The sequence below is a fragment of the Schistocerca nitens genome, chromosome 6, assembly GCF_023898315.1.
Source record: "Schistocerca nitens isolate TAMUIC-IGC-003100 chromosome 6, iqSchNite1.1, whole genome shotgun sequence".
Taxonomy (NCBI): domain Eukaryota; kingdom Metazoa; phylum Arthropoda; class Insecta; order Orthoptera; family Acrididae; genus Schistocerca; species Schistocerca nitens.
The window spans coordinates 650,670,586-650,698,505 of record NC_064619.1 but is presented as its reverse complement, the minus strand read 5'-3'; the positions used below and the strand labels follow the sequence as shown (position 1 = coordinate 650,698,505).

Below are 27,920 nucleotides of genomic sequence, written 5' to 3'. Positions count from 1 at the left end.
GTCTCAAAAATGAGATCGACAGAAAGTGCAAAATGGCTAAGCAGGGATGGCTAGAGGACAAATGTAAGGATGTAGAGGCTTGTCTCACTAGGGGTAAGATAGATACTGCTTACAGGAAAATTAAAGAGACCTTTGGAGAGAAGAGAACCACTTGTATGAATATCAAGAGCTCAGATGGCAACCCAGTTCTAAGCAAAGAAGGGAAGGCAGAAAGGTGGAAGGACTATATAGAGGGTTTATACAAGGGCGATGTACTTGAGGACAATATTATGGAAATGGAAGAATATGTAGATGAAGACGAAATGGGAGATAAGATACTGCGTGAAGAGTTTGACAGAGCACTGAAAGACCTGAGTCGAAACAAGACCGCGGGGGTAGACAACATTCCATTAGAACTACTGATGGCCTTGGGAGAACCAGTCATGACAAAACTGTACCATCTGGTGAGCAAGATGTATGAGACAGGCGAAATACCCACAGACTTCAAGAAGAATATAATAATTCCAATCCCAAAGAAATCAGGTGTTGACAGATGTGAAAATTACCGAACTATCAGTTTAATAAGTCACAGCTGCAAAATACTAACGCGAATTCTTTACAGACGAATGGAAAAACTGGTAGAAGCGGACCTCGGGGAAGATCAGTTTGGATTCCGTAGAAATGTTGGAACACGTGAGGCAATACTAACCTTACGACTTATCTTAGAAGAAAGAATAAGAAAAGGCAAACCTACGTTTCTAGCATTTGTAGACTTAGAGAAAGCTTTTGACAATGTTAACTGGAATACTCTGTTTCAAATTCTGAAGGTGGCAGGGGTAAAATACAGGGAGCGAAAGGCTATTTACAATTTGTACAGAAACAAGATGGCAGATATAAGAGTCGAGGGGCATGAAAGGGAAGCAGTGGTTGGGAAAGGAGTGAGACAGGGTTGTAGCCTCTCCCCGATGTTATTCAATCTGTATATTGAGCAAGCAGTAAAGGAAATAAAAGAAAAATTCAGAGTAGGTATTAAAATTCATGGAGAAGAAGTAAAAACTTTGAGGTTCGCCGATGACATTGTAATTCTGTCAGAGACAGCAAAGGACTTGGAAGAGCAGTTGAACGGAATGGACAGTGTCTTGAAAGGAGGATATAAGATGAACATCAACAAAAGCAAAACGAGGATAATGGAATGTAGTCAAATTAAATCGGGTGATGCTGAGGGGATTAGATTAGGAAATGAGACACTTAAAGTAGTAAAGGAGTTTTGCTATTTAGGGAGTAAAATAACTGCTGATGGTCGAAGTAGAGAGGATATAAAATGTAGACTGGCAATGGCAAGGAAATCGTTTCTGAAGAAGAGAAATTTGTTAACATCGAGTATAGATTTAAGTGTCAGGAAGTCGTTTCTGAAAGTATTTGTATGGAGTGTAGCCATGTATGGAAGTGAAACATGGACGATAACCAGTTTGGACAAGAAGAGAATAGAAGCTTTCGAAACGTGGTGCTACAGAAGAATGCTGAAGATTAGGTGGGTAGATCACGTAACTAATGAGGAGGTATTGAATACGATTGGGGAGAAGAGAAGTTTGTGGCACGACTAGAAGAAGGGATCGGTTGGTAGGACATGTTTTGAGGCATCAAGGGATCACAAATTTAGCATTGGAGGGCAGCGTGGAGGGTAAAAATCGTAGAGGGAGACCAAGAGATCAATACACTAAGCAGATTCAGAAGGATGTAGGTTGCAGTAGGTACTGGGAGATGAAGAAGCTTGCACAGGATAGAGTAGCATGGAGAGCTGCATCAAACCAGTCTCAGGACTGAAGACCACAACAACAACAACAACAACATGTAATTTCTATGATTCTGCAACTGGCAGTGAAAGGTGCCTTCGTTTCAATATTCCCCTGTTAATTTAAAGTTTTAGAGTTCATTGCCGTATTATATTTTCTAAATTATTTTGTTGTTCGTGTTGCCATCTACATCTACATCTACATAGATACTAAGCCAGACACCGAGGTGTTGGTGGCGGAGGCTATCCTGTACCACTACTTGTCATTTCCTTTCTTGTCCCATTCGCAAATTGAGCGAGGGAATAACGATTGTCTAAATGCCTCCGTGTGAGCCTAATCCCTCGTATCTTACCTTCGTGGTCCTTGGCGGTGGTAGAATCGTTCAGTAATCAGCTTCAAATACCGGTTATGTAAATTTTCTCAATTTTGTTTCTCGAAAAGAACGCCACCTTCCATCCGGGATTCCCATTTGAGTCCCCGAAGCATATCCGTAACACGTGTGTGTTTTTCGTTCCTACCGGTAACATATCCAGTCGTCCACCTCTGAATTGCTTCGATGTCTTCCTTCAAGCCGAACTCATATTTGGATCATAAACACTCGTGCAGTGCTCAGGAACAGGTCCCCCCAATGTCCTATATTCAGTCTCCTTTACAGGTGAACCATTCGTTCATAAAATTCTCCCAATAAACCTAACTCGCCCATTCGCCTTCCCTACGACAGTTCTCACATCCTCGTTCCATATCATATCACTTTACAACTGCATGCCTAGATATTTAAACGACATGACTGTGTCAAACAGAACACTATCAATACTGTAGCCTAACATTACAGGTTTGATTTTCCGACTCATCAACTTACAGTTTTCAATATTCATGGCTAACTGCCATTCATCGCACCAACTAAACTTTGTCAAGTCATCTTGTATTTTCCTACAGTCAGCCAACTTCGACACTTTACCGAACACCACCACATTATCAGCAAACAGCCGCAGATTACTGCCCAATCTGCCTGCCAGACCATTTATGTATATAGAGAACAGCTGCGGTCCTATGACAATTCCCTGGGACACTTGTAACGCCGTCGAGAAAAACATACTTGGATCTATTATTTAAAAAGCTTCGAGTCACTCACATATATGTGTGGACTCATTCGAAATGCTCGTACCTTCATTAACTGCCTGCAATGGTGCTCCGTATCAAATGCTTTCCGGAAATCTAGAAATATGGAGTCTGCCTGTTGCCCTTCATCCACAGTTTGCAGTATATCATACGCGTTGCTTTCTAAAACCTTGCTGATTCTTGAAGCTTCTTAGTCTCAAGACAGTTTATTATACGTGAACTGAGAAAACCTTCAGAGATTCTATATTTTCACCTACACGGAGGACCTCTGGTGGCGCTTTCACTGTCGTCTGTCGTCCTTGTTGTGATCGACGCAGTCTGGAAAGGCAACGCCTTGTAAGTATGCAAACCCGTGATGCTTCAGTGCCTGAGGGGTTACCGACCCCTTTAGGAAAACGGCTGGTACATGGGTCGTAGACAGTGTCTTCCCACAGTCTGATACTAGAGAGGGAATTAAACTGAACGCCCGATGGACTATTAACTTTGATGTTGCCCACTACCTGGGGAAAGTTCCTTTCATTATGCTCACTGGGATACGAGCTTTCGGCCAGAAAGTTTAGGTGTGATGGAACAACCCACGTCCGGTATATTGGAAGCGTTTACGCGAAAATAAGCACAGTATTTCGGAAACAAAAGGTTAAAGTTATCCTTAGGCCTCCATAAAAGATGTCGGCGCTTCTGTGGTCGGCCAACGACGATTGAGAAATGCGCAAGACACATGTCTATAACATTCTGCGTGAGTGGAGCATATGTCACACACGATGATCGAAAATTCCCGCTGGAGACTTCTAGAACTTGTGGATGTGAGTGAGTTTATAACAGTCTGAATAGAAACCAACGTCCGGAAACGTACAGTTTCGATTCAGATGTGTAACGTTACACGTCTACTGAGGGAAAGAAAAGTCTCAGAGTTGCCAGTCCTGGTATGCAATACGGTAGACAGGAATACGTGTACTAAGTCAAAGGGTCATCTCATGTCACTTAATGTCTACCTTGCTGCGAGACCTATTCAACGCCTTTGTATCTCCGATACAGTAAATATAGTTCGGTGTGCATTTTCGGATTACATACATATGCTCCTTGTACATGGCGCTGCTCAAGTAGCGGAATATATTCTAGTCGGCTGTATCACGAACGTCTTCCGCAACGCAGCACACCATCCCACAAACTTTTTGCCCAAGTTACGCAGCGGCTCGAGAAACAGGTATCTTCACCGTGAGGAGGTAGGACTGTGGGGTTCGAAGGGAACGCCGCACACCGGACTTTGAAAAAGATGTACGGCATCGCGTTGAAGAGAAACCGTCAACGAGTACCCGAACGATTGGGCGTGCAATGGGTGTTAGTCACATTATTGTCTGGGGCGTTCTGCTAGAGCAACAATTACGTCCGTACCAATTACAAAGGGTACACGCTGTGGGTCGAGCCTATTTTCCACAGCGCGTAGCCTGCTTCACTTGGTTCCTGTACAGCTGCATCGACACACACCTGTGCTGTTCACAGATGAATGTATATTCGCTAGGAAAAGTGTTCTGAATCCGCGAAATAATCATGTCTAGGAAGACAAAAAAACCTTCATGACACGCGCGTTTAGTTATTTCAGTTTGGCGTTACCATGTGTGCAGGTATTCTGGACGATCATGTGATTGGGCTACATCCTCCCACCCATCCTATCTTGTCCGTCATACCTGATCTTCCTACAAAACATACTGGAGTCGTTCTTAGAAGCTTTGTCATTGAAAGTCCGTCAGTGAATGTGGTTTCAGCATGGTGATGCCCACCTCATTTCTCACTTGCGCTTTAAAGACATCTCAAAGGACGATATCGTAAAATATGGATAGGCCGAAGTGGTCCAACGCATTACCCACCCCTATCGACGGATTCAACTCCTACGGACTACTCCTTGTGGGGTCGTATTTAAAGTTTAATTTATGAGACTCCTGTAGGTGGTTGGTTTTGGGGAAGGATACCAGACAGCGTGGTCATCGGTCTCATCGGATTAGGGAAGGAAGTCGGCCGTGCCCTTTTAGAGGAACCATCCCGGCATTTGCCTGGAGTGATTTAGGGAAATCACGGAAAACTTAAATCAGGATGGCCGGACGCGGGATTGAACCGTCGTCCTCCCGAATGCGAGTCCAGTGAGACTCCTGTAGGGACAGAGGAAGATATACTGGGACGAGTTCTGGCCGCTGCACTAGAAATTGAAGAAAGGCCAGGATGGATGGAGAGGGTGTGTCAGAACAGGTTTCGTAGGTACAATGTATGTAAAAACGTTGGTGGAGGCCACATCGAGTCGCTGTTGTAATGCATCAGTACTGTTCTGTACGTACAATATACTACGTCATTTTTATTTTGGAATAATGTAAATACCCTATGTTTATGTGTCAATACAAAACTAATGTTCTAAACTGATAAATGGATGTTACGTTTTGTTTCATTTCCAATTGTTTCATAATAACTGTACTGCATATTCTCTTCCCCAATCAGAAGTGTATGAGTTAAAAATATGAACTGAAGTCGTCATAGGATGCAAACGGTACGTTTCCGGACATGGGTTCCTCTTCAGAAGGTATTCAGTCCCCTCTGCAAGTCCTAGAAGTCTGTAACGGGAATTCCCAAACACCTGATGTATCAACAATGTTTCCGTAAAAATAGGCAGAGTATCTCGAAAACAAATGGCTAAAGTAATCTATCGTCATCCACCAAAAATCTCGACGCTTCTGGGAGCGATCAGTGACGACTGACAGTTGCGCAAGACAGGTGTTTATAGATTTCTGTGCGACTGTGGAAAATCTTATATAGATCAATGGACGCGCACTGTTCAGCAGCGCTTGTGAAATACCAACGGCATATTCGCTTTCTCCAAGCCAGAAAAGCTGCTATCGCAGGCACTGTATTTCTGCTGGTCATTCGATGAAATGCGATGCAACAAAAACTTTGGTCCATACTACAAACTTCTGGGTTTCCATAATCAATGAACAATTAGAAATACGACTGTTGGTGGCTTGGCTGTGGTCAGTTGGGACGGTTGTTTCCAGTTGGATGTTGCGTGGAATCCTGTCATAGGATAACTACATGTACCGGGAAGGCGGCGGCGTTCTACGATTTTACCGCATGGAGATGGTCTGTCTAACATCGATACATCGATCAGGCGAGTTTTCTAGCAGAACTAAGTTGGAGCTCGCTCTCGACTAGAATAGATTACAAGAGATGATATTCTGGCGGATCTTTCCAACCTGTTTCGTGCGAGCTGCTCTCTGAGTATATGTATTATGTTCGTCAGTTGCATCCTGAGGTCTTCTGCCGACGTATATACGATATAGATCCTCTCCATTTCGTAGAAATTTCACCTTCTCCAAACATTTTTTATTTACACTGATGGCGTTAACAGTAAAGGGCTGGGCCGCCAATGCTGAACTTTACGACACCCGCAATTTAAAATTTTTGGTCGTATTGTATTTGCTTAGTATATGATAAGTAGCCCACCACGGATAATAGATAACAGGCGTTCGAAAAAGTGGAGATATGTTTTTTCTGATTCCGTACTTCAATCCGCTTTATTGTCTGTATGTCTGTCTGACTCTTCGACTGTTAAGAACTCTTTTTCTCAAGAATGGGTAGGCGTATCAAATTCAAGTGTAAATTAAATATTAATGCCTATGATCCCTTGGAGGTGTAAGAATTTTAAGCTTCTAAGTCAATTCAATCAAAAAAAGTGACTATTTACGTCACATATTCTGACACTCGAAAACTCATTTATCAAGACCTATAGGTTGCTTCTCTTTGACACAAAATCATGAAATTCGGTAAGAAGAAAGGTGTCACAGTAAAAAGGAAAAGAAAAAAAGCAAATGGTTCAAATGGCTCTGAGCACTATGGGACTTAACTTCTGTGGTCATCAGTCCCCTAGAACTTAGAACTACTGAAACCTAACTAACCTAAAGACATCACACACATCCATGCCCGAGGCAGGATTCGAACCTGTAACCGTAGCGGTCACGCGGTTCCAGACTGAAGCGCCTAGAACAACACGGCCACACCGGCCGGCGGAAAAAAATCCGCACACTGTTAATTTGCAATCGTACAACACGAAAAAATATTTTTGTCATTTTTACCCATCTGCCTGTTGGTCTGTCTGTACTTTAAGACCCTTTTTTTATGGATTGGTATGGCATATCAAGTTCAAATTTATGTCACTTACTGAGGTCTATAGTCCTTTGGCTATGTAAGAGTGTACACTTCTACATCACGCAATCAAAAAGTCGCTGATGTTGACCTTCGAAAAATCACTCGAAAAAACCTATAGGATACTTCCCGCTGACATAACTATAATCATGAAAAGGTTTCACAATATTTTTAAAGTAAAAAGTCTGAAACTTGTGAGACTATAATTATATCACATAAAAGTATGTTTCGTCATTTGAAAATACACTGCATTTAACATCCGTCAAAAGAATAATAAACGAATATGACTGAAAACATAAAATGTAGGTTGTAGTTCTATTTTAGTAAGTAAATAAAAATGTAACTATATATGACGGTAGTATCTGTTCCTGAAAGAACAGTTACCGTCGATGACCATGCAGCTTTGCTCGAAATGAAATGATAATTAAATAGACACCCTAGCTGCAAGCAGGCGTTGATACACTTCATTGGGAACATGTTGAAAATGTGTGCCCCGACCGGGACTCGAACCCGGGATCTCCTGCTTACATGGCAGACGCTCTATCCATCTGAGCCACCGCGGGCACAGATGACAGAGCGTCTGCAGGGACTTATCCCTTGCACGCTCCCCGTGAGATCCACATTCCCAACATGTCCACAACACTACATTCGTAGTGCGCCTAATAGATGTTTGCCCATCATACTCATTACTCGTGGCAGATTAATCTACCAAGTCCCGTACGAGTTCGGGCATAGCGTGTGCGTTCGCACAAGAAGGTCAAAGGCCGGGAACCCATATTTTTAACTATATATGACGGTAGTATCTGTTCCTGAAAGAACAGTTACCGTCGATGACCATGCAGCTTTGCTCGAAATGAAATGATAATTAAATAGACACCCTAGCTGCAAGCAGGCGTTGATACACTTCATTGGGAACATGTTGAAAATGTGTGCCCCGACCGGGACTCGAACCCGGGATCTCCTGCTTACATGGCAGACGCTCTATCCATCTGAGCCACCGCGGGCACAGATGACAGAGCGTCTGCAGGGACTTATCCCTTGCACGCTCCCCGTGAGATCCACATTCCCAACATGTCCACAACACTACATTCGTAGTGCGCCTAATAGATGTTTGCCCATCATACTCATTACTCGTGGCAGATTAATCTACCAAGTCCCGTACGAGTTCGGGCATAGCGTGTGCGTTCGCACAAGAAGGTCAAAGGCCGGGAACCCATATTTTTAACTATATATGACGGTAGTATCTGTTCCTGAAAGAACAGTTACCGTCGATGACCATGCAGCTTTGCTCGAAATGAAATGATAATTAAATAGACACCCTAGCTGCAAGCAGGCGTTGATACACTTCATTGGGGACATGTTGAAAATGTGTGCCCCGACCGGGACTCGAACCCGGGATCTCCTGCTTACATGGCAGACGCTCTATCCATCTGAGCCACCGCGGGCACAGATGACAGAGCGTCTGCAGGGACTTATCCCTTGCACGCTCCCCGTGAGATCCACATTCCCAACATGTCCACAACACTACATTCGTAGTGCGCCTAATAGATGTTTGCCCATCATACTCATTACTCGTGGCAGATTAATCTACCAAGTCCCGTACGAGTTCGGGCATAGCGTGTGCGTTCGCACAAGAAGGTCAAAGGCCGGGAACCCATATTTTTAACTATATATGACGGTAGTATCTGTTCCTGAAAGAACAGTTACCGTCGATGACCATGCAGCTTTGCTCGAAATGAAATGATAATTAAATAGACACCCTAGCTGCAAGCAGGCGTTGATACACTTCATTGGGGACATGTTGAAAATGTGTGCCCCGACCGGGACTCGAACCCGGGATCTCCTGCTTACATGGCAGACGCTCTATCCATCTGAGCCACCGCGGGCACAGATGACAGAGCGTCTGCAGGGACTTATCCCTTGCACGCTCCCCGTGAGATCCACATTCCCAACATGTCCACAACACTACATTCGTAGTGCGCCTAATAGATGTTTGCCCATCATACTCATTACTCGTGGCAGATTAATCTACCAAGTCCCGTACGAGTTCGGGCATAGCGTGTGCGTTCGCACAAGAAGGTCAAAGGCCGGGAACCCATATTTTTAACTATATATGACGGTAGTATCTGTTCCTGAAAGAACAGTTACCGTCGATGACCATGCAGCTTTGCTCGAAATGAAATGATAATTAAATAGACACCCTAGCTGCAAGCAGGCGTTGATACACTTCATTGGGGACATGTTGAAAATGTGTGCCCCGACCGGGACTCGAACCCGGGATCTCCTGCTTACATGCCCGCGGTGGCTCAGATGGATAGAGCGTCTGCCATGTAAGCAGGAGATCCCGGGTTCGAGTCCCGGTCGGGGCACACATTTTCAACATGTCCCCAATGAAGTGTATCAACGCCTGCTTGCAGCTAGGGTGTCTATTTAATTATCATTTCAAATAAAAATGTTTTATTTAATCTTCTCTCTCTACAGATATAAACTGAAGTCCCACGGTCGCTTCCTTTAATGTGTCCTGGCTAGTCTGAAGAACTACTGTAGAGATTCTCATACGTTCTTGGAATTTCCAGAACCGACATCGTGCCAGTATCGATATTAATGACAGGCAAAAATCGTTGAGATTCTCGAGTTCTGGGAAGGATGAACTATACCTATATATAAAGTCTGTACGGAAACCCTCAGCACCCGAGTCCTTTTGCACTCGACCAATTTTTTCCCCTCATACTTGGACAATTAACAAACTTTGGTGGATAAATAAGCACAGATATGATCAAGTCAGTAAAGGAAAGAATTAAAGAGAGAACATAATGAGCTCATTTAAGGTGGTGCTAGCACCAAAAAAATCGCAAATACGTCTCGCTGGACTTATAAGGAATAACGTTCTGTATCGGTCTACCGCCTACAGCGGCTGCAGCGCGCCTTGAATAAAGAATGGAGAACCCCTCTTACGCATTCATTTCTGCCGCAGGTCATTCATCCTGATAAAGACGTTGGAGCAACGCCAACTCTTTCACGGCACGGATCACAGTATTTGTTTTTCCACACGCCCGCATTCATTTGTTAAATGGAGAGTGCAGACCAGAGAAAAGTGAATCGTCTCAGTATATCTTTCAACAGAAGTAACGGATAAGGAGTATTCTAACGTGTGACCATAAGAGCACATGTCAGGATATATTGCGCAGTCCTCGTATGACGTTGTAGACCTGTATGCGTAAGCAATGAGATCATTTGAAGGAGGAGGGCAGGAAAATTAAGGTTTAACGTCCAGTCGATGGCGAAATCATCAGAGCGGAAACATAATCTCGGACTAGGGAAAGGACTGGGAAGGAGACGTATTGTGCAGTTTGGAAGGTTGCTATCCTAACATCCACCTAAAGTGATTTAGCGTCACCGCGGAAAATCTAAATCTCGACAGCCAGATGAATATTTGAACTATTACCCTCCAGAATACGAGGCCGTGAGACAGTTTCACTTCATGTACCCAAAGCTAGTGCTAATCAGACGTAAAATGACATAATCTGTTTCAACATATTTCGCGTACTTGAAGGACTACTTCCACCTATATTTCTGTGATGTAAGGTGCAGATGCGATTAATGATCACTGTTCATGTGGCTACGCAATCCTAAGCTGTTGTATTTTCCGTTACGTCTTCAAACACTGAATCAAACTAGTAGTCCACGCCAAGCCTTCTGTGACTGGTGTGCGAACCTTCCACTCAGTTATCTTGGCGTGGCTGTGAACAAAATGGCAGATTATTCCAGAACCAATCACATAAATCAAACAAATGTAACAAAAGCAGCTTAGCAGTGTCTAGATACTGTGACAGCTAGTGTTAATCACGCTTGATATTGACTGATACAAAGGTGCCTTTGTATTTATAGTGCATACCTGAATAGCTATCTTTTCCCATTCAGATATTTTGGTTGACATGACCGATTTACGTCCTGCTACTACGAATTTAGAAGAACGTCATAATTCACAGGAAATCTGTGCCAAGCTCTAAGATTGATGATACCATCTTACGATAATAATATCATCGTCAACCGGCTATATCGAGACACAGTTTCACATATTGTCACTCTTAGCCAGTTACTGGTATATATTTTATTTAAATTTATAATTGTATAATTTACAGAATTAGTCTGTGAGTATTTCACGTTCTCTTTCAAGTTCATAAAACAGGCTGTGAGTAATACGGTGTTAATCACCGAATAGACAATAGATAAAAATAAAAATTATCATTCTCCACTCCAGATATAACAGCCATGCTGCAACATAAATAGCTACGCTCCTATTACTTATAAATTACACAAAGTTTCTTCTTTTATAGTCGTTCTCAGTTCCTTACCTTAGTAGTAAGTAGTGAGATAGCCGTTAGCCAAGTTATGTATATGTATTTTATAACATTTATCCCACGTGACATTCAATTCATTCTACGTTCTACTGATTTTATCAGTAGACTTAAGTCACTTAAGTTTCCAAAACACATCAGTCATGACGTTGCCTATATTTTTACAGAAACATCTTTCGTGAAGTCGCTACATCTCACTGGCAACAGTTTTTGGGATAACGTAACAGCGTTGTTCGAGCACACGATTTCCCCGAGTACTTTTTATTTCACAAGTACTGTGACGGTATCGTCATGGCTTGATTTCTCGCATGCCGACCGGAGTGGCCGAGCGGTTCTAGGCGCTACTGTCTGGAACCGCGCGACCGCTACGGTCGCAGGTTCGAATCCTGCCTCGGGCATGGTTGTGTGTGATGTCCTTAGGTTAGTTAGATTTAAGTAGTTCTAAGTTCTAGGGGACTGATGTCCACAGCAGTTAAGTCCCATAGTGTTCAGAGCCATTTTTTGATTTTTCGCCCTCCATTAAAAATACCTTTGCTTCTGGGATCTGTAAAATATAACCCACAGCTGCACGGGGCACGGATTTACAATACTGCGTGCGAGAGGTGAAAGTCGAACGAAGGAAAAAATACGCACCGCTCTTTAGCACACTGCGGAGCATCGACGCCATACTTATCTCCTTCAACACCAAAAATGCGGTATTGCCGAACATTGTATTTCTATCGGTCATTCGATGAATTACAATTAAACGAAAATTGTTGCACTTCCGAGAGTTCGTCATTACGGAATCAGTGTGAATACAGTAATCAATCGTGATCTCGTTTTCCACCTGGACGTCTCAAGGAAAACAGCCATCTGGTAGCATCGATCTATACGTAGCAGACGCCTTCCTGCGGCTTTACGAAAGTAGGATGGTCGAGTTGATATATATGAGACGAGCAGTCATCACAGTGGCCGCTCAGAGCAGCAGAGGCGCCTGTGCTCGCGTAACACATGTGAACCGACATACGAGTACAACACGCTTGCACCTGAAGATGGCAAGGAGACTTTGCAACGAAATACAGTGACAGGAAGTTAGTCACTTCCTCCTGTTCTCCAAATAATGTAGAACGATTTACTACCATGTCGACTTTCCAACGACTGCACCTTCAGACCAAAACCATTTTTTAATCATGACATGTCTCAACCTTTGTTTTGGAGTAGAGTTGTAACACTTACTGTAGCCTACCGTAAACATAAGGAAGCATAGAGAATGGTAATTTTCTTAGACGCTTTGGTCAGTTATAGTCATACCCGCCTTTTCTGTAAATTAGGGGTGTAGCGCATCTGTTGGGCGTCACCTCATACAGATCTCTTCCTTTACATGTTCGACCAGTTTCTTACTACATTCCCATAAAAACTGTAATAGGTTAACAGTCTAGAAACTGAGTGAGGCTATATAAAGAGCCAGGTAGCTTACGGAACATTTCTGTTCTACATAATTATGCTGTGTCTGTTACTTAAAAGGAAGCACTATTTAAAGCAAAATTGAAAATTTCAATGTTTAATTCAAATTTTACTCGAAAATTGTTGATTTGTAACGTGAAACAGAGGGATGCTGTAGTAGAAATTAAGAAAACAATACAGATTTATCATATAGCGGTAGAAAACGCAAATTTCTGAACCAAAAAGTAAAATAGAAAAAATGCGAAACAAAAATATATGAAACATTCCTTCAATACTTTGTCGACTTACATAAGACATTTTTCTGTTACTCATAAACAACTTCCGCATTTATCAATAGTAACAGGAATCTCTTCCTTTTGATCATGATGACGAACTTTCTATTGAGTATAAAATAAGAATATACACACATAAAAAAAAGTTCATCTCCGCGGTTCCGAGAGTTCCTGAACCTGTTCAGAACATTGCAATATAGTTCAACATAGGCATCATTTCAAAACTTTTTATTGCTCATGAGAACCACACATTGCATGTTGTAGCACTATACTGCGAGACATTCAGAGGTGGTGGTCCTGATTGCTGTACACATCGGTACCTCTAATACCCAGTAGCATGTCCTCTTGAATTGATGCATGCCTGTGGCATACTACTCACAAGTTTATCAAGGCACTGTTGGTCAAGATTGTCCCGCTCTTCAACGGAGATTATGTGTAGAACCCTCAGAGTGGTTGGTGGGTCACGTCTTCAATAAACAGTCCTTGTCAATCTATCCCAGGCATGTTGGATAGTGTGCATGTATGCAGAACATGCTGACCACGTCGAGCGATATCGTTATACTGAAGGAAGTCATTCAGAAGATGTGAAGGATGGGGGGACGAATTGTCGTCCATGAAGTCGAATGCCTCGCCAATATGTTGCGGATATGGTTGCTCTGTCTGTCGGAGGATGGCATTCACAAATGCTACAGCCATTATGGCGCCTTCCATGACCACCAGCACACTGTAATCCTTATGAGCGTTAGTTACCTCCGAGAGTGGACGTAATGAGTTGACGTTAGTCAAGAATGCCTTTTGGGCGACAAAGGAACAATTATCAACACCTCACTGAGTACGAACGGCGTCATGTCGTAAGGTTACAATAAGCTGGATGTTCCTTCCGCGGTACTGTAGAAAGAACTGGCAGGAAAGTAGCTAGCTACTGTACGTGGCAGCGTTTGCCACCAGAATGTACGGTCGCAGGGAGACCGGGCTCTGCACGGCCACGTGACTCTACCGAGATTAAAGAGCGTCGTATTCGGCGTGGGCCTCTGCTGCATCGCACTGCATCGGCAGCAACAATCTGAGCAACAGTTGGTATCACAGTGACATAACGAACTGTTACGAATCGGTTACTTCAAGGACAGTTCCGAACCGGACGCCCTATAGCGCGCATTGCACTTCCCTAAAATCACCTCGATTTGTGATTTCAGGGGTTTCACGTGAGAGCTCATTGGAGTGCAGGATGGAGGTCTGTTGTGTTTTCTGATAAAAGCTGGTTCTGACTCGGTGCTAATGACAAGCGTTTGTCTGTTAGAAGGAAGCCAGTCGACGGTCTGCTGCCAATCTCTCTGCGTGGCACTGAACCTTCACCCGGAGTTATGGTCTGGGGTGCGATTTCTTGTGACGGCAGGAGCATTCTCCTGCGTATCTCACGCACCGTGACAGCAGATTTACACGTCAGTCTGATTTATTTATTTACTTACACGTCAAGTTCCGTAGTTCCAAATTTAGAAGCAAATCTCCAAGGTCATGGAACGTGTCAGTACATGAAATTACAACATACAAGTAATAACAGATAAATATAAATGTTTATGAACCCGAAAAAGGTCAGCCCTTAAGTTTAAGCAAACGCAATCAAAAATGCAACGAGAATAAGCTTAATTTTTCAAGGAACTCCTCGACAAAATAGAAGGAGTGACCCATGAGGAAACTCCTCAGTTTCAGATTGAAAAAAAAAAAAAAAAAAGGTTCAAATGGCTCTGAGCACTATGGGACTTAACATCTATGGTCATCAGTCCCCTAGAACTTAGAACTACTTAAACCTAACTAACCTACGGACAGCACACAACACCCAGTCATCACGTCAATTTGAAAGCGCGTGGATTACTGCTAAAATTTTTGAATTCGAGTGGTAGCTTATTGAAAATGGATGCAGCAGCATACTGCACACCTTTCTGCACAAGAGTTAAGGAAGTCCGATCCAAATGCAGGTTTCATTTCTGCCGAGTATTAACTGAGCGAAAGCTGCTTATTCTTGAGAATAAGCTAATATCATTAACAAGAAATGACAGTAACGAATATATAAATTGAGAGGCCAATGTCAAAATACCCAGATTCGTGAACAGGGCGACAAGAGGTACGTGAACTTACACCAATTATTGCCAGAGCCGCCCGCTTCTGAGTCAAAAATATCCTTTTAGAATGGTAAGAGTTATCCCAAAATATTATACCATACAACATAAGCATTTGAAAATAAGCAAAGTAGACTAATTTTCGTGTCGATCGATCCCAAACTTCAGAAGCCATTCGAATCGTAAAAATGGCAGTAGTAAGTCTTTGAACGAGATCTCGAACGTGGGCTTTCCACGACAGCTTATTATCTATCTGAATACCTAAAAATTTGAACTGTTTAGTTTCACTAATTCTATGCCCATTCTGTGAAATTAAAACGTCAGGTTTTGTTGAATTGTGTGTTAGAAGCTGTAAAAACTTATTCTTACTGTGATTTAGCGTTAGCCATGAACATAGGTCATGAACTGCACTATTTGAAACCGAGCCAATGTTGCACACAACAGCCTTTACTACCAAGCTAGTGTCATCAGCAAACAGAGAGTTACCCATAATACTACAGGGCATATCATTTATGTAAATAGGAACAGATGTGGCCCAACACTGATCCCTGGGGCACCCCCGACTTAGTTGTACCCCACTCACAGCCATTCTCAACATTGTGAATAATGATCAGTTGATGTATGTTGCTAAAGTAAGAGGTGAACTAATTGTGAGCTACTCCCCATATTCCGCAGTGGTCCAACTTCTGGAGCAATATTTTGTGATCAACTCAATCAAATGCCATAGTTAAATCTAAAAATATGCCAATCGATCGAAATCTTTTGTTTAATCCATCCAGTACCTCACAGAGAAAAGAGAATATAGCACTTTCAGTTGTTAAACGATTTCTAAAGTCAAACTCTACATTTGACAGCAAATCGTGTAAAATAAAATGATCAATTATCCTTACATATGCAGCCTTTTCAATAACTGATCGCATAGAAATAAGTCTAAAATTATCTACATGATCCCTTTCCCCCTTTTACAGGGCGGCTTTTAATCGTTCAGGAAACTGACCATTCCTAAAGGAACAATTACAAATATGGCTAAATGAAGGGGAGGAGTAGTTCAGACACAAATCTCGGAAAGGCATTTGCCAAGAAAGGCAAATGATTCCCTGTAGAAAACCATTTTTATTTAATTTACCGGCAATGCTCAGAAAATGATTGTTAAACACTGTACATATATCTGATTTATCAGTAATAGAAATATTTTTACTGTGGACTGACTTTATATCGTCGAACTTGTGCTGCTGACCAGACACTACCTTCACAACTGACCATATGGTTTTAATTTTGTTCTGTGATTTAGCTACTCTATTTACAAACCACATACTGTTTGCCTTCCTAATAACATTTCTAAGCACCTTACAATACTGTTTTATTGGGCTGCTGTAGCCTGATTGTGACTACTTATAATATTTTGATATAATTCCCGCTTTGTTCTACATGATATTCTTATCCCATTAGTCAGCTACCCGGCCTGCCAATTACTGCTTGTAACCCGTTTAGAACGTTCTAATGGAAAGCAGCTCTCAAATAGCATTAGAAATGTGTTAATGAAAGCGTTATATTTGTCATCTATGTTATTGGCACTATAAATATCCTTCAGTTTTGTTTCTTGACAAGGTGTAGAAAACTCTCTATTGCTGTTGGAATAACTTCCCTACATAGCTTGTAATTCGATATTTGTTTGAGTACTAGAGCCTTTTAGTGTTAAAATTTTGCATCGTGGTCTGAAAGGCCATTAACCCTTTTACTAACAGAATGCCCATCCAGTAATGATGAATGAATAAATATATTTTCTATGGCTGTGCTACTGTTCCCCTGCACCCTCGTTGGGAAAACACAGTCTGCATCAGGTCATCTGAATTTAGGAGATCCACCAACATTCTTCTTGTTGCACCATCATATACAAAATTTATATTGAAGTTACCACATATAACTAATTTCTGCTACTTCCGAGAAAGTGAATTAAGACGTCAAGCTGGCTTGAGCACTAACGCTCTGAAGTCAGAGTTGGGACCATAAACAACAGCAATTAGAAGTTTAGTTTCACTAAATTCAACTGCCCCTGCGCAATATTCAGTTATCTGTTCAGTGCAGTGCCGTGATACGTCTATGGGCTCAAATGGAATACTGTTTTTATGCACATAGCCACTCCCCCACCCTGCAAGGAACTCCTTGAAAAACAGGCAGCTAATCTGTATCCTGGTAAGCCTCTGAATTGCCAAATTATTTAAGTGATATACCAATGATTTCAGAGTCAACATCTATAAGCAGTTCATTAGCTTTATCCCTAATACCTCTTATATTTTGATGAAATATGCTAATTCCTTCTCTACGTGGGAACATTACATCCTCAGAAGGTGAACACTTAGTTAGAGGGACTTCCTTTAGGCAGGCATACCTATCAGTTGTCTTCAATTTAAAATAGGTGCAGCTGTAACACCAACTACTATAAGAATTTTTCCATTAGTGATCCCACCACCACCATCACCCACTGCGCTGTCACCTATAAGCTTTGCCAAACTCCCCTTCCCATACCTATTGCGGTGCAGGCCATGTCTAGTGAATCCCGATCTACTGATAGACCCAAATGGCACCACTGAAATGTGACCCATGCCCTCTGCCTTCAGCGCCTTTCCCAGCCCCATGTTAATGCGCCCAACACCGCATTAAGATGAGGCCGATCATGACGCTGAAATGCACATCAGTTGCACCAGTTTGAGTAACTATCTTTGCCAGGTCATCACCTACATCATATTCCCCGTCCCTATCAAGACTGTTCCCTGCTCCAGCCACTACCACTGCCTGATCCTCCTTCGTAAAATTCCTACATAACTCCCCTATGCTGTCAGTCACTTGAGCCAACCCTGCACTTGGCTTCACAATGCTGGTGATCTGGTACTCACTCCCCAACACTTCCTGCAACTACTGGCCCACACCTCTACCGTGCAAACTAACTAGCAGCAGAACCTTCTTCTTTTTGTTAGACTTTGCAACTAACCTAGGCCTCCTAAGTGCTGAGGAATGCTGCACGTTCCCTACATCTATAGCTACACGAGGCTCCCCTCCTCTCAACTCTGACAGTTGGTCAAATCTATTGCATATACGCAAAGTATAACTGTCTGAATACCTCCTCTTCCTAGCTGCCTTCGTGCCAACTGCCAGTTGCCATTCCCCACCACCGTTTGACCCCCTCAACCTATCTAGTTCCTCCTTTTCGCGTTTTAATTGCACGTAAAGGTCAGAGATCTTACGCTTCTGCTCCTCTCTCAACTTATTTCTACTAAAGACTCTTCATTCCCAGGGGAGGATATCGCCATAATGCCCACAGGCTTCTCCACTGCATTCCTCCCAATGGAAATACATTGAACAAATCCCACACCGTAACCCACTGCTGACAAACTTACCACAAAGCTCACACTTCTCATGCATGCTAAAATTTTACATTTACTGAAAGAAACTATACGTTTACGTTACCGAAGTTTAGTTACACCAGTAGAATTATTTATACAACTAACAATAGTGGTCTCGAAATTGGCTGTCTACTAAGGAAGCAACTATTTGTATTAATACTATTACACCATAACTAATACGAGGGCGGTTCAGAAAGTAACCTCCGATTGGTCACAGTGCGGGTTGTGGGGGGAGTAGCGACGCCATCTGTGCGTTCACGCACTCAACAGGTCAGTCGGCATCAAGCCGTGGTCGAGTGAACGTCGTACCTGCGCTAGTTTAGTTTTTGTGGCAGTTTGAAATGTGTGCTGCAATAGAAAACCCCGCCAAATGTGAAGTGCGTGCTGTCATAAGGTTTTTTACAGCCAAAGGATATTCTGCAGCAGCTATTCATCGCGAGCTTTGTGCCGTGTACGGACCAAGAGTTATGAGTGAAGGAGTTGTCCGTGAATGGGTACGTTTATTTAAAAGTGGACGAGAAAACGTTCATGATGAAGAGAGGAGTGGTAGACCATCATTGGTGACTGACGAACTCGTTCAGACAGTTGATGCAAAAGTTCGTGAAAATCGACGTTTCTCAATGTCGGAGTTGTCTACTGGTTTTCCACAGATTTCTAAGACTCTCTTGTACGAGATAGTGACAGCAAGATTGGGTTACCGTAAGTTCTGTGCACGATGGGTGCCCAAAATTCTTACCGACCACCACAAAACTCAAAGAATGGCCTCTGCATTAGACTTTCTGTCACGTTATGAGGACGAAGGACAACCATTGTTAAACAGAATCGTGACCGGTGACGAAACCTGGATTAAGTACGTGAACCCTGAGACAAAAGAACAATCAAAGATGTGGGCACATTCAAATTCGCCTACCAAACCAAGAAAAGCCTCGCAAGATTTTTCTGCCAGAAAACTGATGGCAACGGTGTTTTGAGATGCCAAAGGGGTGTTGTTGGTTGAATTCATGGAACGTGGTACGACCATTAATCAAGACGTGTACTGTGAAACAATAAAAAAGTTACGACGGGCTATACAGAACAAACGCCGTGGTATCCTGACTTCCGGTATCGTTTTTTTGCACGATAACGCCCGTCCTCACTCTGCTCGCAGAACAACGGCCCTTCTTGAGTCCTTCAAGTGGACGTTATCAACCATCCACCTTACAGCCCAGACCTGGCGCCAAGTGATTATCACCTCTTCATGCATTTGAAGAAATGGCTCGGGTCACAGCGGTTTGAAGACGACGAAGAGCTCAAAGATGCGGTCACAGGCTGGCTCCAGGCACAAGCGGGTGATTTTTATGCAGAAGGAATTTCAAAGCTTGTGAAGAGATACGATAAGTGCCTCAATCGCTATGGAGACTATGTAGAAAAATAGTGCAAAGATGTAGTTGTAAGATGTATATATTAAAATATTTTTATTTAACTTGGTGTATTTTTTTAAATCAACCGGAGGTTACTTTCTGAACGGCCCTCGTACTAGTTCCACCAAAATTTCACAAAATTATTATCTATAAGAAAAAGTTCAAAATTTTATTCAAATATTTCACTAGAAAGTATAAAAAAAGTCAGGTGAAAACTAAAGCACGAAATTTACTAATCGACTTCAATGCTCAGAAAACTCTAAAAAACACAGCGAGGGAACGTTTCCAAAAAAATATTGAATCGTTATTTCGCCACAAACAGCACGAAACACCGCTGAAAACTATTAAATTCAATAGCTGTATAACAGTGCACAAATAAGTTTGCCAGTATTTAGCTTTATAGCCGGTACAACTGCAGTGCACGCCGCAAAATGTAAACACACTGATGATTCAAATGGTTCAAATGGCTCTGAGCACTATGGGACTTAACTTCTGAGGTCATCAGTCCCCTAGAACTTAGAACTACTTAAACCTAACTAACCTAAGTACATCACAAACATCCATGCCCGAGGCAGGATTCGAACCTGCGACCGCAGCGGTCGCGCGGTTCCAGACTGTAGCGCCTAGAACCGCTCGGCCACTCCGGCCGGCGACTGATGATTCGACCTGTTGTGCTGCCATTCTTTAACAGCAGTTCAGGGGGTATTTTCCAACAGGATAACTCTCTAGCACACTCCGCTGATTTAACCCAACAGGCTCTAGAGTGTCGACACGTTCCCTTCGCCTGCTCCATCACTAAGCCTGCCTCTAGTCGAGCACATATGGGACGTCATCGGAATACAACTCCAGTGTCACCCACAAACAGCACTAATCGTCCCTGCATTGACCGACTGAGTGCAACAGGCATGGACCTCCATCCCACGAACTAACATCCGAAACACATGAGTGTTTGCATGCATGAATTCAACATCCGGCCGGCTACACTGGTTATCGATGTACCAGCATTTCACATTTGCAATGGCTTATCCTGTGTTTAAGTTAACTTGTGATCTTGCAACGTAATCACTTAAAAATGTTACCTGGACAAATGTATTCCCGAAATCTCATTGCTCTACATCAGTTATTTTTTGAGTGCTGCACTTTTTTTCTGTCAGGAAGGAAGATTTGGGATAGTACTCCAGGGATGACAAGGTCATTAGAGGTGAGACTGGGAGAGATTGGGAGAGAAACCGGCCACGATTCTTTCATAGTAACCATAGAGCCAAAACCGGGTTGGCCTCCCGAATACGTGTCAGGTTCCTTACAAACCCTGCCTCCTCGCTCAGTGCATGTCCACGAATTGATTCAACAGAAACTGCCACAGGGAAACTTGATAATTTACCATTCGCATTCTTGGGAGCAAATGGAACGGCTAATGCGGCCATAAACGTGGAAGGAGGGTAGCTGCGCTGTGTGTCAGTAACGACATCAGAGCCAAACGCGGAACCCCGCCGGCAGCTCGCGGCAGCAACAGTTGCCCGGTAATTGCGGCTGGTCGCATCAGGCCGGCATTAGCCGCGCAGATAGCATTAGTCGCCGCGTCTCCCTCCCTCCCTCCCTCCCTCCCTCCCTCTCCCGTTTCCCCATTTCCCTCTCTCGCGAGCGCAGGCTGCGTGCGGATGTCGCGCCAAGTCGCCCGCCGCTATCTTGCGGCCCATCTTAATGGAAGAATTTGGGGATCGAGTTTGCCCGCCGCCACCCGACAGCAAAGTGGTGCGCCGCCCCGAAGCGATCTGTCTGGACGATTGCCGCGGCGGCCACACACTTCGCTACCAGCGTCCAGACCGCCAGTTTCCCGCTGCCTTCTCGGCCGCCGTCTGACCGACGACGCGCCGTTCGCTTTAATTCCACGCCTGATGGCCTCGTTTCGCGGACAGCACTGCCGTACGGTCGGCAATTCGCCCGGTCTTACAGCTGCCATAGAACCCGGCGTGATGGAATAGTGCACGGACTGTGCATTTTTCATGCAACTGCTGACACTGTAATCTGTTAGTTCACTCATTGGTTCAATTACTTTCTTCCAAATTACGTGCCATCACGTAACAGGACTACTTGTGCTAAGTTAGCTACATCTTTTCCGCAGATAAGCAACTGAGGGGTTCGCATGGGAAAGCACGTGTCACAAAAATTATATTTAAGAACCGAAGGAAGAATGGTGAGGGAGTGTGTTAAAAAGGAGCTTTTTTGTATAAACCCGTAGGGAAATTTACAGGATGGGTAGCATAAAAGTAGCCAGAAAATACGAGGCGTATTCGGACGGTAAAGTCCGATTTGGTGCGAAATGGACACCACTGTCAAAATTCGATGATGCTTCGCACAGATGTGCTGGGCAGTGTTTCTAGTATGCCCGTGGATGGCGCCACGTCACTCATTTCATTTCAGGGCGCACAATGAGCATATAGAAATTCCTACAACAACCGTGTCTCCCGCGAAAGTATGTACAACTGGTGAGCGATTTCGACTGAAACTATGCGGCTCACAAGACATAACTATCATGCGTTTTTTTCTTCAAGAAAATTCTCAGCCAGATTCTGCAGGAGCAATGAAGACGCTCCTGCAGCTTGTACGATGGGAAGTGTTTGATCACACACAATACAGTCGTTAACTGGGTCCCTCTGATGTTCATCTTTGCTCACATAATCCGCTGGCTACGAAGACAACATTTTGGCACAAACAGCGAAAAAAAATGGTTCAAATGGCTCTGAGCACTGTGGGACTTAACTTCTGAGATCATGTCCCCTAGAACATAGAACTACTTAAACCTAACTAACCTAAGAACATCATACACATCCATGTCCGAGGCAGGATTCGATCCTGCGACCGCAATGGTCGCGCGGTTCCAGACTGTAGCGCCTAGAACCGCTCGGCCGCCCCGGCCGGCCCAAACAGTAAACAGCAGACCACTAAAGAATTGGCGGAAAGCACAAGCGGCTACTTTCTGTGACGAGGGCAATGGAAAGTTTGTCCGACGCTACGACAAATGTCAAAGTAGGGCCGGCGTCTATTTAGATAGGTAGCTGGAAGGTGTGGCTCACTATTGCGAATGAAAAACTTCTGAGTTTCACTGTGGTTTACATTTCGCGACCGATCGGAGCTTACTTTCCGAACGGCCCTCATACACTCCTGGAAACTGAAATAAGAACACCGTGAATTCATTGTCCCAGGAACGGGAAACTTTATTGACACATTCCTGGGGTCAGAAACATCACATGATCACACTGACAGAACCACAGGCACATAGACACAGGCAACAGAGCATGCACAATGTCGGCACTAGTACAGTGTATATCCACCTTTCGCAGCAATGCAGGCTGCTATTCTCCCATGGAGACGATCGTAGAGATGCTGGATGTAGTCCTGTGGAACGGCTTGCCATGCCATTTCCACCTGGCGCCTCAGTTGGACCAGCGTTCGTGCTGGACGTGCAGACCGCGTGAGACGACGCTACATCCAGTCCCAAACATGCTCAATGGGGGACAGATCCGGAGATCTTGCTGGCCAGGGTAGTTGACTTACACCTTCTAGAGGACGTTGGGTGGCACGGGATACATGCGGACGTGCATTGTCCTGTTGGAACAGCAAGTTCCCTTGCCGGTCTAGGAATGGTAGAACGATGGGTTCGATGACGGTTTGGATGTACCTTGCACTATTCAGTGTCCCCTCGACGATCACCAGTGGTGTACGGCCAGTGTAGGAGATCGCTCCCCACACCATGATGCCGTGTGTTGGCCCTGTGTGCCTCGGTCGTATGCAGTCCTGATTGTGGCGCTCACCTGCACGGCGCCAAACACGCATACGACCATCATTGGCACCAAGGCAGAAGCGACTCTCATCGCTGAAGACGACACGTCTCCATTCGTCCCTCCATTCACGCCTGTCGCGACACCACTGGAGGCGGGCTGCACGATGTTGGGGCGTGAGCGGAAGACGGCCTAACGGTGTGCGGGACCGTAGCCCAGCTTCATGGAGACGGTTGCGAATGGTCCTCGCCGATACCCCAGGAGCAACAGTGTCCCTAATTTGCTGGGAAGTGGCGTTGCGGTCCCCTACGGCACTGCGTAGGATCCTACGGTCTTGGCGTGCATCCGTGCGTCGCTGCGGTCCGGTCCCAGGTCGACGGGCACGTGCACCTTCCGCCGACCACTGGCGACAACATCGATGTACTGTGGAGACCTCACGCCCCACGTGTTGAGCAATTCGGCGGTACGTCCACCCGGCCTCCCTCATGCCCACTATACGCCCTCGCTCAAAGTCCGTCAACTGCACATACGGTTCACGTCCACGCTGTCGCGGCATGCTACCAGTGTTAAAGACTGCGATGGAGCTCCGTATGCCACGGCAAACTGGCTGACACTGACGGCGGCGGTGCACAAATGCTGCGCAGCTAGCGCCATTCGACGGCCAACACCGCGGTTCCTGGTGTGTCCGCTGTGCCGTGCGTGTGATCATTGCTTGTACAGCCCTCTCGCAGTGTCCGGAGCAAGTATGGTGGGTCTGACACACCGCTGTCAATGTGTTCTTTTTTCCATTTCCAGGAGTGTATTTCACGCGCCTTACGAAAGGCAACCGAACGTACATCACTGTTAAGTGGATTGCCTTACCTACATTGTATTTTTCCCACTCTGAACAAAACACTTGTGAGGTACTGGAACCTAAGTAATGTGAACTAAATAAGCTTGTCATGTTACATCTACATCAATACCAAAAACCCATCTAACTGCATGTGGTACATGTCACTTCCGGGTTGGCCTATTCCAGTCGCGAATGGTTCGCAGGAAGAACGATTGCTGCTAAGCTCCTGTGTGGACATCGAATCTCTCTAATATTATCTTCATGCTCTTTTCCCAACACACAACTACGGGGAAGCAATATATTGACTTAATTGTCTAGGAAAGTGTGGTCTGGAAACTTTAACAGTAAAACCCGTGATGCACAACGCTTCCCTTGCAATGTCTGCCTCTGGATTTGGCTGAAAAACTCCGTGATGCTTTCGCGCTGACTAAATAAACCTGTAACGAAAAGTGCTGCTCTTCTTTGGATCTTGTCTATTTCCTCTATCAATCCTGTCTGTTAAGGATCCAAAACTGACGAGCATCATTCAAGTATTGGCCAAAGAGCATTTCTAAACTACTTCTTTTGTTTATGGACTACCTTTCTCGATTATTCTTCCAATGAGTCTCAGTCTGGGACCTGAATTTCCTGCGATTAGGATTATGTGGTCGTTTCACTTTAAATCGCTACGTATGCATACTCCTAGATATTTTACGGAAGTATCTGCTTCCCGTCATTTTCTGCAATCTTTTAAGCATGCAATAAAGACTCTGTCTCTCTCTGTTCTCGCAATACGTTACAACTGCCACTCCTTGCACCAACCATCGATCTTCTGCAGGTCTTTCTTCGGTTCACTGCTATTTTCCAGCCCTGCGAATTCTCTAAGTACAACGGCATAATACGCGAAAAGCATCACGGTACTCCCTCATTAACTACCAGGTAATTTATGCATACTGTGAAAAGCAGTGGTCCTAACAAATAGTTCATTGAAATTCTACATCTACATATACACTCCGTTAGCCACCAAGCGGTGTGTGGCGGAGGGCACAATTGGCGCCAAAGTCATATTTCCCTCCTCTGTTCTACTCGCGGATCGCTCTAAATTCCCTTATCTTTGAATGGTGATCATTGCGCGCTTTTAAACCTGGTGGTAATAATATATGCTCTACATCATCGCGGAATTTAGTGAGCAGCCCCTTCCGTTTAGCGCGCCGTCTATCTGCAAGTGCGTCCGACTTCAAAATTTCTATGAGATTTGTAACGCTCTCGTGATGGCTAAATGTACCAGTCACGAATCTTGCCGCTCTTCATTGGACCTTCTCAATCTCTTGAATCAGACCCAACTGGTAAGGGCCCCATACAGACGAACAATACTCTAAAACTGGGCGAACTAACGTATTAAAAGCAATTTCCTTTGTTGAAGGACTGCTTCGCTTCAGGATTCTACCAATAAACCGCAGTCTAGAGTTCGCCTTGCCCGTTACTTGTGTAATCTGATCATTCCATTTGAGATCATTTCGAATAGTCACATCCAGATATTTGACGGATGTTACCGCTTCCAAAGACTGGGCATTTGCATTGAACATGTACATTAATGGGGATTTTCACCTTGTTATACGCAGTAGGTTACACTTACTAATATTGAGAGATAACTGCCAGTCATTACAGCACGCATTTATTGTCTGCAAATCCTCACTGATTTGTTCACAGCTTTCGTGTGATATTAGTTTCCTGTAGACTACAGCATCATCGGCAAACAGTCTAATGCCGCTGTCAGTACCATCTACCAGATCGTTTATGTAAATCGTAAAAAGCAGCGGACCTATTACGCTGCCCTGGAGCACACCTGAAGTTATGCTTGTTTTTGTTGAAGACACCCCATTCAGGACGACATACTGCTCTCTGTCTGTTATAAAACTTTCTATCCAACCGCATATGTCATCGGACAGACCGTAAGCTCCCACTTTTTGAAGCAATCGACAGTGCGTAACTGAGTCGAACGCCTTTCGAAAGTAGAGAAATACGGCATCAACCTGGGAGCCGGTATCTAGAGCCTGTTGTATATCATGCACAAAGAGGGCCAGCTGTGTCTCGCATGACCGCTGTTTCCTAAAACCGCGCTGGTTTCTGCAGATGAGCTTCTCAGAGTCCAGAAAGTTCATTATGTCTGAACGCAAAATATGTTCCATGATTCTACAACAAATCGATGTCAGTGAAATTGGCCGGTAATTATGTGCATCCGATTTTCTACCCTTTTTATAGATTGCTAAGACCTGGGCCTTCTTCCAGTCCCGTGGAACTTTCCGCTCTTCCAATGATCTCTGACAGATGATGGATAGGAAAGGTGCTATATTTGTATACTAGTCAACATATAATCTTACGGCGATACCGTCTGGGCCAGATGCCTTCCTGGCGTCTAATGATCGTAACTGTTTTACAATCCCAGATACACTAAACACTATGTCAGCCACCCTTGCGTTTGTTGTATAATTGAAAGGGGGAATGGTGCTGCAATCCTCTACCATAAACGAGTTTTTGAAAGCTAGGTTTAGAATTTCGGCCTTCTTTTTATCATCATCCGTTACATTACCCGTACTGTCAGCAAGAGAAGGTATTGAATTACTTGTAGCGTGCATAGACTTGACGTACGACCAAAATATTTTGGGGTTATTTTTAGAATCTGAAGATAAAATACTGCTTTCAAATTCGTTAGTAGAATCTCTCATTGAACTACTGATTCTCTAGCACGTGGTGGACAACCTTTAAATTCCGACCAAAGATGCTCAATATGTCCCGCGGTGAATACTTGGAGCTGACTATGAAGATATTCATTAATGACAATTTTATTTGCTTTCCCAAACAAGAAAATTTTACTTTGTTTCTTTGGTTTTTGCAACTTCCACTTATATAGAAGCCACAACGACATTATGGTCGCTGATACCTTCTTCTAGATTAACTTCCTCAAAATGATCAGGTCTATTTGTCGTCAAGGTGTCTAATATGTTCCGATCTCGAGTTGGTTTTATAACCAATTGCTCAAAGTTGTATGTTGAGAGCGCTCATAGAATAACGTTACAGGAGTCTTTGCTTCTGCCTCCTGTGGTAAACGTATAATTTTCCCAGTCAATGAATGTCATATTAAAGTCTGTACCTATAACTAATGGATAATTTGGATATTTATTTCCTATGTACTAAAGACAACAAACTAGTTTCTACGCGCTGAAACGTCCTGGCAGATTAAAACTGTGTGCCGGACCGAGACTCGAACT

The 27,920-nt window shown here is 44.0% G+C and overlaps 1 protein-coding gene and 5 non-coding genes across 9 annotated transcripts in view; 1 reads left to right on the top strand and 5 right to left on the bottom strand.

Annotated features, from left to right (window-relative positions):
* LOC126262332 (hemicentin-1-like) overlaps window positions 1-27,920 on the bottom strand; it is a 1,226,997-nt gene that overhangs the window by 550,025 nt on the left and 649,052 nt on the right. The gene's annotated exons all lie outside the window — the stretch shown is intronic.
* On the bottom strand, window positions 7,563-7,637 carry Trnat-ugu (transfer RNA threonine (anticodon UGU)). The gene has a single exon. It is a non-coding gene; the product is annotated as a tRNA-Thr (tRNA).
* Trnat-ugu (transfer RNA threonine (anticodon UGU)) lies at window positions 8,004-8,078 on the bottom strand. The gene has a single exon. It is a non-coding gene; the product is annotated as a tRNA-Thr (tRNA).
* On the bottom strand, window positions 8,445-8,519 carry Trnat-ugu (transfer RNA threonine (anticodon UGU)). Its single transcript has one exon. It is a non-coding gene; the product is annotated as a tRNA-Thr (tRNA).
* Trnat-ugu (transfer RNA threonine (anticodon UGU)) lies at window positions 8,886-8,960 on the bottom strand. The gene has a single exon. It is a non-coding gene; the product is annotated as a tRNA-Thr (tRNA).
* On the top strand, window positions 9,368-9,442 carry Trnat-ugu (transfer RNA threonine (anticodon UGU)). Its single transcript has one exon. It is a non-coding gene; the product is annotated as a tRNA-Thr (tRNA).